The sequence below is a fragment of the Macrotis lagotis genome, chromosome X, assembly GCF_037893015.1.
Source record: "Macrotis lagotis isolate mMagLag1 chromosome X, bilby.v1.9.chrom.fasta, whole genome shotgun sequence".
Taxonomy (NCBI): Eukaryota; Metazoa; Chordata; class Mammalia; order Peramelemorphia; family Peramelidae; genus Macrotis; species Macrotis lagotis.
The window spans coordinates 237,157,401-237,179,087 of NC_133666.1; positions in this window are offsets into that span (position 1 = coordinate 237,157,401).

Consider the following 21,687-nt stretch of genomic DNA (forward strand, 5'->3'; position numbering starts at 1 on the left):
CAACTGTGTTCACATATTTCTAAGCTGAACTGTATTATTGCATACAAAACATTTTGTGATTATAGTATTTCTACAGTAGCAGTTCTGAGCCTTTTTTGGGTCTTGTGCCCCATAACCTCATGGACCCCTTCTCACAATGTTGTTTTTAAATGATAAAATAAAAAATATAGAATTGCAAAAGAAACCAATTATATTGAAATATAATCATCAGAATATTAAAACAAGTTCACAGACACCCAGGTTAAGCACCATTGAAATAGGAAGTTGAATAAAGTATCAAAGATAGAATAATCCAATTATAGTCATTCAGGAAGTTATTGTCTATGGAAAGTTTTTCTGGGTTTAGAGGATAATAGATTTTAAAGTTGAAATAACAATCTGTTTTATCATGTGTGTTTTACTGAAAGTTCTTTTTAATATAGTCAGCATGGTAGCAGGAATTGTTTCACTGTAGAACAATATAACCCTGAATAAATCATGTGCTCCCTGAGCCACATTGTTAAAACTGTGAAAAGTGGCTTTTTAAAAAGAAAAAAGTCTGGGAAGTCCCAAATACAATGTAGTTTCAGACATTCCTCTTATTCCAACATAAGAGGGAGGAGATAGGACAAGACAGAAAGTAGCAAAAGGAGAAGAAATTGACATATCTTTATCAATAAGAAAAAGGCATTATGGGGTGGAGTAGAAAGAACACTAGTCTACTCACAAGGAGACCTGTGACCTTGCTCAACTGTGCCTGCTACGTGACCTTTAACAAGTCAACCTACTTCTCCGGACCACATTTCCTTCTTATATAAAATAAGGGATTAGGATGAAATGATAATAAAAAGAAAAAGAAAAGAAACAAAGAAAGAAAGAAAGAAAGAAAGAAAGAAAGAAAGAAAGAAACAAAGAAACAAAGAAACAAAGAAACAAAGAAACAAAGAAAGAAAGAAGGAGGAGGGAGAAGGAAGGAAGGAAGGAAGGAAGGAAGGAAGGAAGGAAGGAAGGAAGGAAGGAAGGAAGGAAGGAAGGAAGGAAGGAAGGAAGGAAGGAAGGAAGGAAGGAAAGAAAGAAAATGCTAAAATAAATACAGATATAGATGTAGACCATTTGAACATAGATATTAATCAAGATCTAAATATTGATAAATATCTTGGTCACAAACTGAAAATGAACAGTGAGTTAGAGCCAAAAGTTAATAGAGGAAGGATTGAATCTGGGAAATTACAAAGCTCTTTTATTGAACTCAAGCTTCTCCCTCAAGCAAAGATCCATGAAATCTTTTTAATACTAATATTTTTCTAGTGTTATTGTATGACTGTTAGAAATGAACATCATTCAGAGGGCAATGGAGAAGCACAAAATGAATTGGATGAAGGCAAACTGCAAGACAACACAGACAAGGAATTAGGAAGGGAAAGTAGAGTAGAGGATGTGTATCACTAAAGATTCCTATAATCAAAACAGAAAGGCTATATGTTAAGTACCCTGGAATACAAATGGAATACAAAATACTAAAAGCACAGTAGGCTGGATGTACTTCACATAGGTGTAAGCATAACTACATATATCTCTGAGAGTATCACTGTATTGAACACTAAAACTGGTCCAGAGAGAGACATACATTGCCTTTTTTATGTGTATGTCCCATATAAAAATTTAACATGTCCTATGATTACCATTATTTTTTCAGGAAGAAAAGGAAATATATCATTCATTTTAGAAGATTTCCATCAAAAATAATCGAAATTTTAGAAGTATTGGTACTAAAAAGGATAAATTCAGTTAACTAGAAAATCCATTTATTTGAGACAATGTTTCCAGATTTTTAGCCTACAAATGAAACATTATAATCTCTTGTTTATATCTTTTCCCATGAAGGATTCGTCTTCCGCAACTCCAAAGTTCCTAAAAACATTATGGGAAAGGACATCTGGTTGCAGTCCCTGGCTGTGCTATTTCCTGGGACACTCTGTGAGTTTTACTCTATGTTCTCATTCAACAGCAACAACATGTTTAATTAGGTTGGCTAGAATAATCTAAATGCCTTGACTCATTGTTATCCCTCCATTGCTTTGAGCTCTTGCTTAGCCTACCACCCAGCAGGTTGTCCCAGCTTATCTCCTTCTGGTATGCTTTGTTATGGAAGAAGATGAGAGCCCTGACATGTTCAGGAAGCTATGATAAAGAAATAGATAATTCACAGAACTTGAGTAGTAATTAAAAGGACCTGGAATAGCTCTCTTCCGCCTGTGTCCTTGTCACAAATTTTTTTCACTTCTCATAAATGAATGTGGATGGTTGTATATGCACAACCTATATCAGATTACTTGCTGTCATGGCAAGGGGGTGGAAAGGGAAGGAGATAGAAAACTGTGGAATCCCAGAACTTACAAAAAGATGCATGTTGAAAACTATCTTTGCACGTGACTGAAAAAAATTAAAGTTTTTAAAAAAAAACGGATGTTGAAAGAATGACTGTAAGGAATTGGGATGAGGGGAGCCGATAAGGCAGAGGAAAGAAAAGGTAGAACTTCAAATTAATAAAGCTACTTTTTTTAATCACACTAGGATTTATTCATCTAAAAAGTTCTGGTCATCAAAATAGTCACCTGGGAAGATTATACATTTGTTCCAGTGACACTTTTATTACTCAGAATATTTTTGGAATATTTTTAGAACTGCTTTTAGAACCGTTTCCAAGGCATGAAAAAAAATTCAATCCTATTCCTTTACAGTGTCACTTAACTGTTAGTGTTTTACCAAGAATCATATTACCCAACTTGGTCATTCCTCCTCTGCTTCCCACTCTATTATTATGACTCCAAATCACTTCTTTCTATTCCAATAGTATGATATGATGAAGACTTGCACCAATGAAGGTATAAAGAATTTCCTGAAGATTCTGAAAGCAATTCAAAATGAAAATCTCCCCAAATGGTTTGAGCAATGACAGCCTCACTGGACTAACCAAATTTCTAACCTCCCAAAAGTAAAAGAGGCGACTCTGGAAAAGACATTAATTTGGCAATCAGAAAACGTGAACCCCGTCTTTCCCACAAACCAAGTGTTTAGCCATGGACAAGTCTCTGAATTCAAATTCTAAAACCTCATCTGTAAAATGGGGATATTTCTATTTTGCCTGAAATTTTCGTAAGGTTGTTGTAAAGATCAAATTAGATAATGTATGCAAAAGTTCTTTATAACCTAAGTGGTGTTCTTCAGAGAAAAAATATGATTTACATTTATATAATGCACAAAGATGCCATACTAAGTGATGAAAATACATCCCTCCATCCAAGGAGATGGTGAGATTTTAGTTGGAACTTGAAGGAAGCCAAGATGAAGAGTTGAGGAAGGAGAATATTCCAGGCATAGGGGTAGCCATAGGGAAAAAACCATAGTCAGGAGATGAAATGTTTTGTGTAAGAAACATAAAGTAAGCCAGAATCATTGTATCATAGAATATGAGGCATGAGTAAAGTGCAAAAAAAGAAAAACAGAAAGGCAGGGAAAGATCAGGTTTGAAAGGCTCTAAACACCACATAGAGGTTTTTCTATTTGATCCTGGAAGTGCTAGGGAGTCACTGGAAGGTTGAATGGCCAGACCTGCACTTTAGGAAAGTCACTTTAATGGAGAGTAAAGGATGAACCAGAGGAGAGTCTCATAGAAAGCAGACTCCTGCTCCAATTCAGCAATGAAGTAATAAGGAGCTTCCTCAGAGTGGGGTCTTGTCAAAGAAGTGAAAGAGGCATTTATAAAATATGTTAAGGAAGTAAAATAAGACTTGGCAACAGAATGGACATGGGGAGGTGAGAGAGACTGACCAGTGGAGAATAGCACTTAGGTTTAGATGTTCAATTTTGGATAAATTGATTAAAGATGTCTATGAGACTTCTGGATTGTTATGATTATAAGTAGTTGAATATTTGAGACTAGAGGTCAGGAAAGAGGTTGGGTCTAGATAGGTAGGGTTCAGAATCAACAGCATAGAGATGACAATTGAATCCATGGAAACTGAAGAGATCATCAAACAAAATACTATAGAAGGAGAAAAGAAGCAGGTGTGTGTCCAGAGGTTGGAGGAAACAAATACCATTAGCAAAGGTGACCTGGTTAAAGAGATTCAAAAGAAACAGTCAGATCGATAGGAAGAGAAGCAGGATAGAGTTGTGTCCTAAAATCCTCCAGGAAAAGAGGATAATCAACGTGTTAAAGGTTGAGGAGAGGTCAAGAAGAATGAGTAATGAAAAAAAAGGCATTAGATTTAGCAATGAAGAGATAACTAGTGATGTTTTTTTCCTACATTCTCAGACCACAACATCAGGGAGATGATACCATGAAAAGCACATGAACTGGGTTTGAGTGAGTGCTAAGTCACCAGCCTCACTTTCTCCTCCAGAGCCTTCTGAGTCCAGTGGCCAGATATGAATCAGATTAACTGGAGATGGCTCTGGATGTGAGGCATTCAACAGAAAGCAGTTTCAATTTATTGATGACTGTAGAAGCCTGTCTGTAGATGTTTAAGAAAGAAATCTAAGGGTAGACAAGGAAAAGAATTGTGAGGGTCTTCTCAACTAAATAGTCAAAGAAGGGAGGAGAAATATGGGGAAATAAGCTAGCATGGTGAATAGAACCAGTGAGAATTTTTTGTTGGATGGAGGAGAAAAGGCATTTTTTTGTATTTAGCAATAGAAGTCACCAATAGAGAGAGAATGAAGTAGCCCATATATAATGAAAAAATGGGGAAGATATAAAAATTGGGGTGTTGTCTTTAATCAGTTCAATAAATTCTTAAAAATCTCTTTTCTAATAGGTTTGATTGCCCTTTCTCAATCTTAACCCCTGAAATTATAAATTTATACAAAAACAATTACTAATGACTATGCAGCCTACTAGCATTTTCAAATAATATAGAGATACAATTGATAAATTTAAATAAGATATATTAGGTTGCAAGAAAAAGAAAGTTACTTTGAATTGTTCTTGTTAAAAACCACAACTGTCTATTGCTGTTCAACCTGGTTTCACTTCCACCATCCACTTCTCTTCTCTCTTTCAGTTTTGGTCCAGAGTTTCTTTGGTTAGTATCTTGCCTTTGCTTTTCTCTTTTCCTTGTCTGTCATCCAAAACCTTGGATGAAAGTGAAAGTCTGTTGAGTTGGATTTTTTTTACAAAAACCCTGAAACCACAACATAAACTGAGCTTTCAGACCTTGCCAACAGTAGGACCCCAGGAATTTTTCTCTCATGGAAAGTACTCTGAATATGATCCTGGAGCAGTGTCGAAAAATCTCTCTGATCCTAATGTTCAGAAACTGGGACAATATATAATTCCATTTGCAGTTGCCTTAAAAAATATGCAAGACCTTCTCCTTTTGGCTCCTAGCTTCTCCCTTATGGAGTAACTGATGGTGAGAAAGTAGACATTTTTTTTCCTATTTATTTATGGAAGATACTGATAGAAATGAAGAAAGACTATTCAGCCTGTATAGTATTCCCATTGATAGATAATAAGAGTACAAATGGCAATAGATACTTACAACTGTGCCCCAAAAGATGATAGATCTGATGGGGAGTCAGGTAAGGCACAATTTCATCTTACTCCAAGAAGCATACTTGCTCAATGGAGAGTTTATTTGGGCAGACACTCAGTTGCACCTCATTTGGCCTCCATGGTATGAACATGAGACCACTCTTAAAATTAAGCACTCTTTCTTGAATTTTATCTATAATCTGGAGACCACTTTTCAGACCTGTGTGAAGGACATTTTCCAAATGAAATCACTTGATGTTTACATGGGTGGTGAGTTTCATTTTCAGAAATTCCCCATTATAGATTGCTTTGACATCTTTAAGAAACTGATTCAGAATGAATATATATAATTTTCAGAAATAATAAGAGAACCCAGAATCTCTATACATGTTTACTAATTATCCCTCATGCCTGGAATTCTCTCTTTTCTCTTTACATTTCTCAATTTCCCTGGATTTCCCCTTCAAGTCTCTGCTAAAATCCCACCTTTTGCAAACTTTTCAATACCAGTACCCCCTTCCCTCTGTTAATTATCTTTAATCCATTTTATACATATAAATAGAGAGAGATATAGATACCCATACATATGTATTGTGTGTGTGTGTGTGTGTGTGTGTGTGTGTGTGTGTGTATACATTGCTTATTTATACTTAGTTGTTTGTATATCATCTTCCTCATTCAACTATGAACTTCTTCAGGGCAGGGACTATTTTCATCTTTCTTTATATTCTCAATATTTAGCAGAGTCTGGTACACAGTAGGTGTTTAATAAATTCTTGCTGAATTGACTTGCAATCACCATATTTAGGGGAAGTTACACGGCGTAGTTGTCAAGGTCAGACCTAAAGTTTGAAATACTGGTTTTACTGATTCCAAATCTGGTCTAGGCACTTATTAGTTGTGTGACCCTGGGCAAGTCACTTAATCCTATCTGCCTCAGTTCTTCATGTGTAAAATGATCTGGAGAAGAAAATGGAAAACCACTCCAGTATCTTTGCCAAGAAACTTCACAAAAATTCAGATAAGACTGAAAAATGGCTGAAAAAATAACAAAAAAAAACATAAATTAGAGAAGAGTAAAGAAAACTCCAAAGCTTTCTTGAAAAATAAGAGTTATTTCCTTTCTTTATCCAGAAAGGTTAAAGAGTTACCCCTTTCAAAACTCTGGACAATGAGCTTTGTTTTTGTTTTCACTTCTTTCTACTAGAGAGCTTATTCCTCTGTATTTGTTGCTATAAGCAACATATATCTTTTAATATATATATATCTTTTAAGTTTTCAAAAAAGATGCTAAAGAAGGTAAAACACATTTTTAGAATATCTTGGAATGCCTTTTAATTACTCAGAAGTAGAATTCAAGAACAACTTTCTTTTTTTATCTTTTTAGGATTTTTTGCAAGGCAATAGGGTTAAATGACTTACCCAAGGTCCCACAGCTAGTTAATTATTAAGTGTCTGAGATCAAATTTGAACTCAGGGCTTCCCAACTCCAGGGCCAGTGCTCTATTCACTGCTCTACCTATCTGCCCCAAGAAAAACTAAGAACAACCTTTTAGACTGATTCCACTTGTCCCATAAGGCAAAACTGAATAATATCAATGGACAAAATTTTCAATGTGGGAAATTTCATCTTTGTACTGATAAGAACTTTGTAAAAGTTATAACAGATCTAAAACAGAATGAATTCCCATCTCCAAGTAATGAGTTCCCTATCCATAATTGAACCTCTTCAAAGAGAGAGATTAAATAATATTTTGCCGGAAATGTTGTTAGGGTAATGATAAAGTCTAAGTTATTGCTAAGGCTCTTCCATCTCTGTAATTCTGTGATTTTGCCTCTTGCTTACCTACTTCTTGCTTTAGAACTACTGAGTTAGGTTAGTATGCTAAGATCAGAAGTCAAAGGAGAAATAAAGAGTAAAATTCTTATTTCCATCTAATGTTAACTTTGTAAAGGTTTCTAGGACATTTATCTCTTAAACCTGTCTGGCCTGACTGGGCTCAATAGAACCAAGCAAATAAGATAATTGACACTAAAGAAGCAATTCCAACCATAACCTCACTCAACCTTAAAAAATAGATCCCCTATGATTTGCTCATAGACTGGACTTAAGATATTCAGTAAGTATATTTGAAATCTCACAAATGTTGATTCCTAAAAAAGGTTAACACAAAAGAAATCCAATAAAAATATTACCACTGGGACAATGTATATGAGACTGACAAAAATAAGTGATAATATTACAAACCTAGTCACAGAACAGTAAGCAGGGATAGACATAGTGGTTTTAAAGGAACAACAACAAAAAAAATCAGAATAATAATGTTTTCCAAAAAAAAATCAAGAAAAGTGATAGGGACTATAAAAGCATTCTTGCCTGCTTCTCTACTTGTAGCTCAGAAATTATTAACCTTGGCAGTGAACAAGTGACTTATTGCAAATGAGATTCCAACCAACTATCAGCACATGAAAGCTTTCAATCAAATGTCTTTCCCAGTCAGACTAAATGAAATATTGAAGACATGGAATAATCATTTATCATCATGAAGCACTATTATTTGTTCCTTTAAAACAAATTTCCCTGGTGCTGAATTGATATCCTAGGAAGATAGAAATTTTTCTATTAATCCATAGCATGGAAGTTTGGCTAATAAATAGTTTTAGGCATATTGTACTTCTCAAAATTTTATATAATTTCATCTATAAAGATTGCAGTCACAATAAATAAGTTAGAGAATTGACATAAAAAGTACTTTTTTCCAAGTACTTTTTTCTACCAACTGGAACCTCTAAAAGTCATAGATTTAAAAAATAAAGTCATAGATTTAAAATTTGATGCTTTAGAAATCATCAAAATCTAAGACCCTCACTTTCTAGTTGAGGAAACTGAAGCCTAGAGAGTTGAAATTACTTGTCCAAGATTATACAGTCATTATCAAATTGAGTTTTTATTCAAGACCCACAAATTCCACAAATACATTGATCTCTACACTTCACCATACCACCAGTCAATTACCAAAACCTAACCATTCTTCCTTGGAAACACTATCATTTCCCATTCTGAGATAATACTAGCCTCTCTTCATTTCCAATTTATTCCATGAATCACTATAAAAGTCAATCTTACTTTTAAATATCAATTTCATCACATCACTCCTCAGCTCAAAAGCCTGTTAATTCCCTGTTACCATTCAAATATTTTAGCATAACATTAACTCAAGTCTCTCTACAATGTCTTCTCACCTTCCTTGCCAGCTTTGTCTTCCCCTTACTTTCAAAACTATATTTCCCAAATTACTTTGGGAAGAGCCTTGGTTTTCCAAGAAAAATGAAGAGGATTAAATTTTAAAATGCCAAAGCAAATAACTTTCTAAACTATTTCATGTGAAATGATTTGATTGAAAATACTTATTGCATACAGTAATTTGAGGTAGCCAAAAAAAGAGGACAATTTTACTACAAAATTTTTCTAATACATTTTTATCTCATGAGGTATTTCATAACCCCATCCCACATTCAGAGATTCCATGATTATATTTCCTGTCTCAGAATAACCTGCAACCAAATTACTTTGTAAAGAGTTGGCACCAAAATCTTCTTCTTGGCAGGCTTTTCAATTTTTCCTACACAAGCCCGTGTTCATTACTGCTTCCAAACCTCTGATCTTGTCACTCCCATCAGCAATACCTTTCCCCTCCATTAAAGCAAGACACATCTAAACCCATTCTTCAAAGTCTAACTCGGGTCCTAAATCTCTACAAGGTCTTCCATATTCACTTTAGCCCACTGGGGTGAGGCTTATCCTTTTCTATTCATCAGAGTATTTAATTATATCTTGCAGTTATACTTAACTGATTCATGTATTTTCCTCTCCAAACAGAGACATATAGACAGAGAGACAGAGTGAGACAGGGACAGGAAAACAAACAGAGAGACAGACAGATAGAGAAGGATGGGGAGAGAGATATATACAAAGATTGATTCTGAGCTTTCAGCTGATTACCATACCTAGGTAAAATTATGAATTAGGCAAAATTGATCTTAGGTTTGTCCTCCTTCCTGCATTCTATCTCCCTTCTCCTTCATTGCCCTTCCTAGATACCAGACCACCTAATATATAACATTGCATGGCCCTGGATAGATCTCTAGGCTAGTTGTCAAAATTTACAGTTTTGTATCCCATGGCTCTGCTACATGACACAATGATAAACAGGAAAGGCTATGTACAGTATTTCTGTGTATTATGGTTCGAGTTATAGTTATGGGGAACATGAGAAATTTAATTAACTAGAAAAGATTTCAAGCTGAGGCAGAGGATTCCCCCAAATCAGACAATATCCCAAGTTTGTGACCCTGACAATATATTTATTAAACAGGTAAAATAATCCTTGCTAATTTTAAGTATGTTAGTTATTATGTAATATTGTTATAATATAATTGCATTACCTTATAATATATTCTATTAATATGCTATATGACTGCCTATTAGAATAATAAATAATATAATAATATATACCTTATATCTCATAATATTATACAATATCTTATTGTGGAATAGTATATAATATATAAAGTTTTGTGACAATAAGTGATATTTTATCATATAATTTATTATAATATATGTAATAAAAACATATCTTATATAGCATAATACAATATTATGATTTAATATCATAGTGTAATACAATCACATGCTAATATTAATATATTCTGACAATATGTTATTATATTAGTTATGTTAGTTAACTAATAAATTATCTTTCCTAGACAATAATCGCATAGACTAGATCAAATCTACTCAAGAAACCTTAAAGAGTCATATATGGCACATAATACATTCTTAATAATTAGCATGTATCACATAATGGCACAAGGTAAAATTTTCATCTATTAGGTATAAGATGGTCAATATTCTACTCTATGTAATTTATGAATTGTAGTGATGCTATACAAAAAGAATGAATCATTATATAAAATAGTCTCATGTCTCACCTGGGATAGGGGAAGGAGATTGACTCTATTATGCCTAGGTGACCTGTCTAGTAAAATAGAGCACATTCAGAGTGGAGGGAGAGTTTTCCAGTAAATGGGCAATCAGAACTATTCTAATTGAGCAAATTCACACTGACTATGTCCCTTAGACTAATAAGATGGCTATCCAGAGAAAGGCAAAACTGGAGGAAAGAAGGTTGCTCTCTCTCTCTCTCTCTCTCTCTCTCTCTCTCTCTCTCTCTCTCTCTCTCTCTCTCTCTCTCCCATAGAGAACTTGGCAGTTGCTTTGCCATTGCCCAGCTTATGAGTTTGCCTGAGCTCCCAAAGGTTTCCCTAGCATAGCTCTTCTCCCCACCCATAGGTCTTTTTGTGCAATTCTGGCCTTCATAGAGGAGTTTCCTTAATTTTTTAAAAATCTCTTTATCACAGATGTCTTAGGGTCCTTTACCAATTGTTTGGGGTGGGGGGTATGTGAGGGAACTAGAATGCTCTAGGGTTTTCATATCACAACCTTTACCAGAGCATGAGGAAAGGTTTTTTAAGGATTAGGGAAATTTGACCATATTATGGATGCAGCTGAGAAGAGGTCAGCAGGAATAAAAAGCCTGAGGAAATGTGAGAGAAAGATGGCTAGTGGAACAAGGTCCTTAAGGAAATGCAAAGTAATGGAATTGAGGGCACAAGAGCAGAGTTGAACCTTGGCAAGAAGTAAGGCCATCTGTTTTTCTGAGACAAGAAGAAAAGAGAGGAACAGGTCAAGAAATTAAGATGCTTTAATTTAAGTATTCTTGCAAGCACCTTCTCAAACTGAAATAAATATTTTAAGCACCTAATATGTATAGAGCACTATAGGATGAGGCTAGAATTATGGTTGATTGGTTCTTGTCCTTCATTATTGACATCACCATGTTAGAGATGAGTTACAGTGTGTCTGACTGGCTAATCAAATCAATACAAGTTTAAAATGCTTGTGTTAATACAAATAGTCCATATGAACACCTGTGTGAGTTCTATAAACTTACCAATCTCACATTTACTTTAAGCTGCTTCAATTCTGCCTTGCTCATAGAACACAGCATCCTCTCTCATGGGGGCACAGCATGTTGGGTGGTCCTGTGCCAGTGTCTCCCGTGCTATACAGTCAGTTTAAAGTTCATCAATGAAACCTTCAGGGTGTCTCAGTACTGCTTCTTCTGTTCCCTTGTGAGTACTTGCCCTGTGTGAGTTCTCCATTAAATGGTTTTTTTTGGCAAGTATATGTCTGGCATTCTAACAACGTGTCCAGTCCATCATAGTTGCACTCTCTGTAGTAATGTTGGAATGGTAGGCAGTTTAACTTGAGAAAGGACCTCAGTTCTGGTGTCCTCTCCTGCCAGATGATCTTCAGAATCTTCCTGAGACATTTTAAATGGGAGTGATTCAGTTTCCTGACATGGCACTGGTAAACTGTCCAGGTTTCAGAGGTATATAGCAATAAGGTCAGCACAGTGCCTTTGTAGGCCTTCAGTTTGGTAGTCAAATACCTCTTCTCTCTCTCATACTTTCTTTTGGAGCCTCTCAAATACTGAGCTAGCTCTGGCAATACAAGTATCAACCTCATTATCAATGTGTAGGTCCTTGGAAAGGACACTGCCAAGGTAAGTGAATTTGTCCACATTCTTCAAAACTTCTCCATTTGCTGTAACCAATGGTTCCACATATGGATGGTGTGGTGCTGGCTGATAGAGCACCTGGGTTTCTTTGGTGTCTATTGTTAGATCAAAATTAGCACAAGCATAATTTGTTGCATCTCAGCTTCAGAGGCTGAAGAATGTACAGTCATCTGCAAAAAGAAGATCATGCACCAACACTCCCTTAACTTTGGTCTTGGTTTGCAGTCTTTTCAAGTTGAAGAATTTGCCATCAGTATGGTACCTGACCTTGAGGCCATGTTCATCCTCATTGAAAGCTTTTGCTAATGTATTTAAAAGTATACTAAAAAGTAAGGGAACAAGGACATATCTTTGCTTTCTCCATTGGTAAGTCTAGAATTATAAAGAAAAGGCAAATGCAAAAAGTTTCAGATCTTAGCAGAGGTATAACTGGGAATCCCAGCACCTAGGAGAAAGCCTTGGCACAATCACATCAAGAGAGAAAGAAAGAACTGACTCCCACCTCTCCTTCCTCCAATGTACACTGGTCAATGACTGTCCCTTCACCCTTTCCTAGTGCCATCTGCTTCCAACCAAAACCCTGAAGGAGGAAAAACTAGTGGATAGGCTAGTATAAGAGATTCCTTCCCCTTCAATCAATCAATCAATAAAAATTTATTAAGTACATTATTAAGCTAGGAGTTGGGAATACAAAAAGAAAAAGACAAAAAGCAATACCTGCTCTCAAGATTAAATTATAAACGAATGGAATTCCATAGCAACTCCAACCTCCAATTGCCATCAAACATACTTTCTTATCTTCTTCCAAAGTTCAAATTCTGAGATATTCCACCTTTGTCAGAATGCATATTGACAGAAGACTTCAAAACATAAGAGCTAGAAATATAAGACCCATAAAAATATAAGTAATTAAGGAAGATTTCAAGATGGAGTCCAGGAAGGAAGATTATTGCTCAGAATTTCGGGACTCTGGTGAAGCCCAGGACATGTAATTCTAATTATGTCTCTAGGACAAAAGAATTAGAGATAGAGGAAACCATAGAGAGAGATATCATACAGTTCAACCTCCCAATTTTACAAATGAAATAATTAACTAGTTAGAGTCACTCTTGGATAAACAAAAAATATACAGAAGATCAAGTAACTACCTTATTGGAGCTCAATGTGGTGCCTCAATGTAATGACTAAGGACATTCACTGGTAGTTCACACTTTTGATATAATGTATATTGTTAAAAATATAAGTGAATGTGATCCCCAAGGGAACTTGGCATTTTTTGGTTGTAATTTAGAAATTTTTTCTGTCTTGTAGAGTCTTGGTGACTCCGTGTAGTTTTTTTTGACCCAGACACTGGAGTGTTTTGTCATTTTTTTTCAGGTTTTGCCAAGGCAAATGGGGTTAAGTGGCTTGCCCAAGGCCACACAGCTAGGTAATTATTAAGTGTCTGAGACTGGATTTGAACCCAGGTACTCATGACTCCAGGGCAGGTGCTTTATCCACTGTGCCACATAACCACTCCCTAGCCACCTAGCTGCCCCCTTTGTGGTTTCTTTATTCAGTTCACTATACAGATGAGGAACTTAGGCAAATAGGGTTGGTGACTGGTCCAGGGTCACACAACTAGTAAGTGTCTGAGAATGACTTTGAACATGGTACTTAGATCTTTAAATTGCTACTCTTCTAGAATCTCATGTCATAAAAGGAAAGATGATGTGGAGTAATCCTTGCTTTAATCCAGAGGTTCTTAATTTTAGTCCTTAGTGTAACCCCCAGGTGTTCAATGGATAAATTTCAGAGGGTCTGTGAACTTGAATGGAAAAAAAATCTTCATTTTTACTTCCTTTTCATTCTATTTGTTTAATCTTGTGTATTTGAAAACAGTTTTCTGATAAGGGGTCCATAAACTTCACCAAGCTGCTGAAAGGAGTCCATGAGACAAAAAAGTTAAGAATCCCCACCTTTATACCTTCATCCATTTTTACCTTGTTCAAGATCAAGCTGTAAACTTGGTCTATAAGCTAGGAGCTTCAGGGTGATTTCATGCCATCTGGATGTTCTCTCCCATGATTCTATCTGTGGGAACCCTTGCCCCACCATTTGAAAACAGATGTTGAGGCCCAAGAGCAAAGCATGCATGAGACAGGACTTCTCAAATTTCCTAAAATCCATAGTTATTTAAATTAAATATGTCAGCGATGTATCATATAATTATAAAGTTTGGATGGGACCTCAAAGAGTATCAATAAAATTAAATTCACAATCAATGCATTAGGAAGGGCTTACACATGATGACAGACTGATAGAAGATATTAAATAGCAAATACAAAACTTTGTGACAATTCACATGAGGGATTTCAAAAAGACAAAATGCATTTCTGTAGCCAATTATGTTAGTTAGGGTGACTGAACCAGAGTCTTCTGTGGGGCCAGTTTCCTAGGGAAACTGCTATTGGAAAATAAGGAAGGGCAGAAGGATAGTCATTAACTCCACAAGCACAACTCAAAGAACCAAAGAATGTGAGCACTATAAGGGAACTGAAGGTCTTCTAGTCTAACTCAGAGACAAAGGATCTCTCCAATTAAACATACCCAAAATGGGATTGTTCATTTTCTGCTCAAAAATCTCCAAAGGCAACCAACCCCATCTCAGGGTGATCTGTTCTACTTTGAGATAACTCTGTTAGGAATTTTTTTTCCTGAATCAAGCCTAAGAGAGGAAGAGTGATTTCTCCTCTAGAGGACAAGCCTTCAAATACCTCAACATAGCTATCATCTTACTTCTAAGTCTTCCAGTCTCCAATGTACAAATATACTATTTGTGCCCAACCTATGGTACAACCTTTTGAATTCAGCCTTTCCAAGTTCATACTGGTCTGGACAGCTACATCAGATACATGATACCTTGCCTCCAACATAGGGGTTCCACTTTGGTCATCTTTCAGAACAAAGAATAACAACTCCCATCACTCTCTTCTCCAAACTAAATAATCACAGTTTCTTCAGTTAATCCTCTTAAAGGCTCCAACCATAAGTTGAGCAGTCTAACTGTTGTCCATTATACTTACGTTTCCTATGCACTATCGCTTTATATAATGTATGTATTGCCTCCTATAGCTATAACAGAATTCCAGAATCATGAAATTTAGACTTAGAAGGGATGAGTTTGGGTCACCTAATATCTATAGATGATCTAATAAATACTACCTGGGTCTCAATTTGACTCCTTAATGACCTGAGGACATTCATTAGCAGTTCACACCTTTAGCACAATTAGAGACATATAATCCAAGTCCTTTTGTTGTTGAATCATTTCAGTAGTGATTTTCTTGGCAAAGATATGGAGTTTTCCAGTTCCTCTTCATTTTCCTCTCCAATACATTTTTACAGATGAAGCACTGAGACACATAGAATTATGTGACTTGCCTAAGGTCACAGAGCTAGAAGCATTTGAGACATGATTTTAACTTAGGTCTTTCTGATTCCAATATCAGCACTCTCTATACACTGTGCTACCAAGCTCCTCCAAGTCCAAGCCACACTCAAAAAGAATTCCTATAAAATATTTGATAATTGGTCATTTTGTTTATATTTTATGACTTCCAAGAAGGAGATCCTGTCATCTGGAGGGTGAGCTAGGTGGCACAAGGAGATAGAAAGTCAGACCAGGAATCAGGAAGACTCATCTTCCTAAATTCAAATCTAGGTTCAGACACTTACAAGCTGTATGTACCTAAGCAAATCATTTAACCCAGTTTCCTCATCTGTCAAATGAGCTGGAGAAAGAAATTACAAATATTTTTGTCCAATGTCTTTGCCAAAAAAAATTACAAATGGGATCACAAAGAATCAGACATAACTGAAACAACTGAACAATTCCTAACATGGAAGCAACCATGTAGAAAATGTCAGGAACTTGCTTTTAGGAGGAAAAAATTCTGCATTTTGCCCATTTTGTAGGGAGAACAACCTCTTTCCATTTAATTGCATAGCCAGAATATAAACTTTGAAAACTTTAAAAAATTTTCTTTAAAACAATCGGACTGGAATACTTTCAACTCTTTTTCTTTCAGTGTCTGGGAAAGCCTAGTTCACCCTCAGCTTCGGCACCATGAACTGAACTGAGTAAGAAGAAAAGCTTCTTTCTGGCCATAAGAATCAGATTTGGGGTTTTATTCTTGGTTGTTTCACTTGACTTTTTCAGTTCCAGGTACAGGAAGTCTCTGAAACTTTACTCAAGCCCTGGGGATTCTGGAGGCAGGATTCCAATTTGGATGCTATAGACAGCCCCTCAAGGAAGCCCAAAAGAAGCTAGGGTAGCCAAAATTCAAGTCCAAAGGAGCCTTGAGATTTAGAAATTGGAGAGATTATGTTATATAGGAATCAAGCTGAATTGATCACCCTCTCCAGAGACTGAAGGGGTATGTAGGAGGGTTATATCACCATGTGTTCGAGGAGTGGATGATGTTTCTGTATTTATTCTTGATATATGCCTTTGAAATAAATATTCCATTTTAAAAACCAATCTGACTGCTAAATTATTAAATAGACCATGAGTATAAGGGACCTTTAAAAGTAAAAGAACATAACAGTTAGAGGTCCAAGACAAATAGGACATGTGAACAATTAGGGTGGATTCTATAACTTTGTGTATCTTATGGGGTTTTTTCCAGCTACTACAATTCTGCTTTACTTATAGACCATAGCACCCTCTCTGATGAGGGCTCACCACGCTTGGCAGTCTTGTATCAGTATCTCCCATGTAATACAATTAATTTCAAAGTTCTTTTTTACTTTTTGCTTTTTTGCAAGGCAATGGGGTTAAGTGACTTGCCCAATGTCACACAGCTAGGTAATTATTAAGTGTCTGAGGTCATATTTGAACCCAGGTCCTCCTGACTCCAGGTCCAGTGCTGTATCCACTGTGCCACCTAACTGCCCCAATTTCAAAGTTCTTAAGAGAAACAATGAGAGTGAGTTCTCCCTAAAATAGTCTTTTTAGCAAACATGCTATTGGCATTTGAACAAAGTGGTCAGTCCGTCAGAGTTGCACTCTGCAGTAGAGTTTGAGTCCTTATTGTCTGGTATCTTCTTCTGCCAGGTGATCTTCAGAATCTTCCTAAGCAATTCAGTTTCCAGGTATGGTGCTAGTAAACTGTTCAGGTTTCAAAGACATACAGCAATAGCTCAGTAGACCTTCAGTGTGGCAGTCTCTTCTTCCACACTTCCCTTCAGAACCTCTCAAACATCAAGCTAGCTCTGGCAATGCACATGTCAGCCTCATTATCACTGTGTACATCCTTGGAAAGTACATTGCCAAGGGAAGTGGACTTTCCACAGTATTCAAAACTTCTCCATTTGCTACAATTGACTGTTCCACATATGGGTGGTATAGGTTGGTTGATAGAGCACTGGTGTTTTCTTGATCTTGATTATTAAGGCAAAATCAGCACAAGCAGCGAGAATTCTTTGATACTCTGTTGCATCTCAGCTTCAGAGGCTACACTGAAATAAAGGATAGTGCTGGAGATGAGAAGATTGTGAGATGCATGCCTTCAATAGGAGGTGACCATTGCTGTTGCTGCTTCCAACTCCATTCCTCCCAAGGACTCCCTGCCATATCTGGTAGTCTGGGCTTTCTCTGGCATTAAAGTCACCCAAATTATAAGTTTGTTCTCTTTCACATAACAGTGAAGGTCTCCAGGTTTTTATAAATTTTTTCTTTGATCAGTATTCTTCCATGGTGGGAACATAGAAACTGATGTTGGTGGCATGGAGCTTTCCCCACAAGAAGAAATCTCATTGTCATGATCCTGTCTTTCACTCCTTTTGGTAGACATACGAGCTTGTGGACTAGATTCATTTTGATTGCAAAACCTTCCAAAGTTTTATGGTGTTCCCTTCATTGTGGCCACTCAAAAGTAATGTGTTTCCAAATCTGACTTCAGTAAGCTGGACTTCATTTGCTAGCCTAGCTGTAATCAGGGCTGCTATTTGGATATGATGCCTGCTGAGTTCTCTTGCAACAATAGTTGGCCATTTTTCAGGTCTACTGGATTTCGGGTTGTTTATGAGGGTATGCACATTCCATGTGCCAATGGTGAGTAGAACCATCCTAATATAAGTTTTGTACTGGATGCATTTCTCTAACTCTCTTAACATTGCATAGATATCAATGGAGCATGTTGAGTGTCCATTAGACTATATATCTATTAGTCTCACTAGGTCTGAGATTATTCAGAAAGATGAAAAGAAGCAATGAGGAGGAACAGACCCCACTGAATGAGGGTAGTAGAGAGTCATCCAACCTCAGTGACTGGAATGTAGATTCCACTGTTGACTCCCCACCAAAGCAAACAAAACTTACCATTACCCAAAAATGCACAGGAACAGGATATTCTGTTAAGCAAATGACTCATTGGAAGCTATAATAATTCCTAACATCCATTCTAATAAAAAAATTTTTTAAAGCTCTCTTCGTGTTTCACAAGAGCAGCATGATTTTTAGCAAGGCAACAGATAAAAAACCTCCTTATGAGGAAATATTCCCCAATTTTAAAAAGGAGCAAGTATTATGAACTAGGTACAAAGACACAAAGGACTTAGACTTCCAGGACAGAGCCAAAATGATGATGTGAAGCCAGCATGCTTCCAGAACTTTCCCCAACAGAACTTTAAATGAAAACCTTTATACAGTCTTTAAAACTACATATCCCAACAAGAAAAAAAAAAAAAGAATGAAACAAGTTCTCAACTCAAGATATCAAGGAGGATCTTCAGTACAGGTCTATGTTTTGGGGGATAAAAGGGAAGTATAACCCAGAGCAGGCAGGAGAATGGGAAAGCAGGCTCTTAGCCACAGCACAATTCAGATCCAGGCCCAGCAAACGAACAGGGAGAGTTCTAACCCCAGACAAAGTCCCGAGTCCTGAAAACACTGGGGCAACAGACAGGATTGGGTTGGGAATAAACCACTATGTAGGCAAAGCCTGGTCATAAAAGAGGGAATAAAACTCTGCATAGACAACACCTGGACTGCATAAGCAACACCTAGGCAAGAGATAAACCAGAAACGAGGTCCCAGTCCCAGCTCAAAAAAGCTTGGGATTATACTTCCTATATCCCAGGAACAGAGTTCAATTATCAAAATGAGCAAAACAAACAAACAAACAAACAAAAAGCTAACCCTAGAAAGCTACTATTTAGATAGGGATTCTAAAAATCATCTCAGAAGAATAAAGCAAGGGTGGCTAGGTGGCGCAGTCGGGGCGGCTAAGTGGTACAGTGGATAGAGCTCCGGCCTTGGAGTCAGGAGTACCTGGGTTCAAATCCGACCTCAGACACTTAATAATTACCTAGCCATGTGGCCTTGGGCAAGCCACTTAACCCCATTGCCTTGAAAAATCTAAAAAAAAAAAAGAAAGAAAGAATAAAGCATTGACAAATTGCCTACATATGAAGCCTCAAAAGGAAAGAATTGGTCTCAAATTCAAAACCTCATGGAAGAGTTCAAAAAGGAGTTTAAAAACCCAAGAAGAGAGAAAGAAGAAGAAAAAAGAAATGAGAGCCAAGCAGGAGAATCTGAAGAATTCAAACTGAAGAAATCAATTCTGTTAAAAGTAAAACTGACCAACTGGAAAAAAGAATTAACTCATCAAAAAAATAAAATTAACCACCTAGAAAAGGAATGCAATTCATTTAAAACTAAAATTAACCAATTGGAAAAGGAAACACAAAAGCTACCTGGAGAAAATAAAACCCTAAAAATTATAATTGAATAAATGGAAACTAATGTCTCTATGAAACAACAAGATTTCATCCAACAAAACAAAATAGAAGAAAATATAAAATATGTTTTAGTAAAAACAAAAAACCTGGAAAACAGATCCAGAAATCTATGCAGAGATGATTTACAAATTATTAATATACCTGAAAGCCTTAATCAAAAAAAAGAGCCTGGAAAATATCTTTCAAGAAATTATCATGAAAACTTCCCTATTATCAAGAATCCATAGATCACCTCCAGAAAGAGACCCCAGAATAGAAACTCCCAAGGAAAAATAATTGGTCCCTGTCCTCACAGTGCTTACATTCTATCTGGGGAAATAACATGTAAATATGTATAAAAAACACTAAGTAATTTGGGGGAAAAGGATATTAACAACAAGGGAACTAGAAAAGGCTTCACATGAAATTTGTATTTTGAAAGAAATAATTATTTCAAAGAGGCACAAATGAAAAAGAAATTAATTTCAGACATGAGGTCAACCTGTGCAAAAGAATGGGGTATGAAATCGAGTGTTTTGTGGGGAAAAGGAGGAGGGCAAAGACAAAGAAGAGAAAGAAATGAAAAAGAAAGAAGAGAAAGAAAAGGAGAAGGAAAAAGAGGAGAAAAGAGAGAAAGGCAAAGAGGATGAAGAGAAATAAGAAAGAAGGAAAAGGGGAAGAGGAGGAGAAGGAGAGGAGAAAGAGAAGCTATTCTGGCAAAACCAAAAAAAGGGGATTTTTTATCCAAATTGTGATTTATTTTTAATACTAAATTGAGGCTTTTACATGTGATCTCATACGCAATAGGAAGCCATTAGAGTTTACTGAATAAGGAAATAATATGTAAGAACTATATTTTAGGAAAACCACTCTGAAAACTACCTAAAGTATAGATTGGAAAGGTATGAACCTTGAAGTAGGCAGACTAATAATAAAACTATTACAATAGTCTAAGTGAGAGAAGATGAGGACAAATAAAGGATATGAGCTACGGGGGGGGGGAAGAAATAAATTAAATTATTTAAATTTCATGTGGATAGAAAAACTGGTTTCAGAGTCAAGGAATGTTGAATTCATGTCCCAATCTTGACACATCCTGGCCATATGACCACTTAGAAAGCACTCAATGTCTTAGTTCTTCAGAAAACTCTCTAAGACTAAAAGCCACAGAGCAGGTGGCTGACATGCATTGTTAGAAGGGATTTCATCACTGGTATTTCTCTATACCAATGAAATTAGGGGTCTGGTTAAAAAAATTTCATGAATACCAAAGATTTCCCCTAAAATATAAATTCAAAGAAGGAGAAAAGTTTTCAGCAAAAAACTTTCAAATAGATTTAAAGAATTTTCAGCCTATAAAACATTCTTCCATCCTATATTTCCTCTCACCTTCCCTGAGATCATTAAGTGTGCCACCCATGCAAGTGAGCATCAGACAGCTAAAGCACCTAGATCTGAGAGCCACATTTTAAGGGTTGACAAGGATTAATTAGAATTCATACTAAATCATAGCTAGGGCTTTTTTTCTTGCTGCAAGTTGAAGAGTAGGGTGTTAATTTAACTAACTGACTTAGTCTGTAACACCTAAGAATTTCACATGCTATCACCAAGCTTGGTTTCAATTCCCAGTTCTGAAAAAGGCAAATTCTACATAGAAACAGTGAAGCACACCATGTATAACTAACTGTTCCAAAAATTTATTATCATTTTAACAAGGAACTCAGTGATCCCAGGTGTATCTGCAGTGCCACAATAACATGT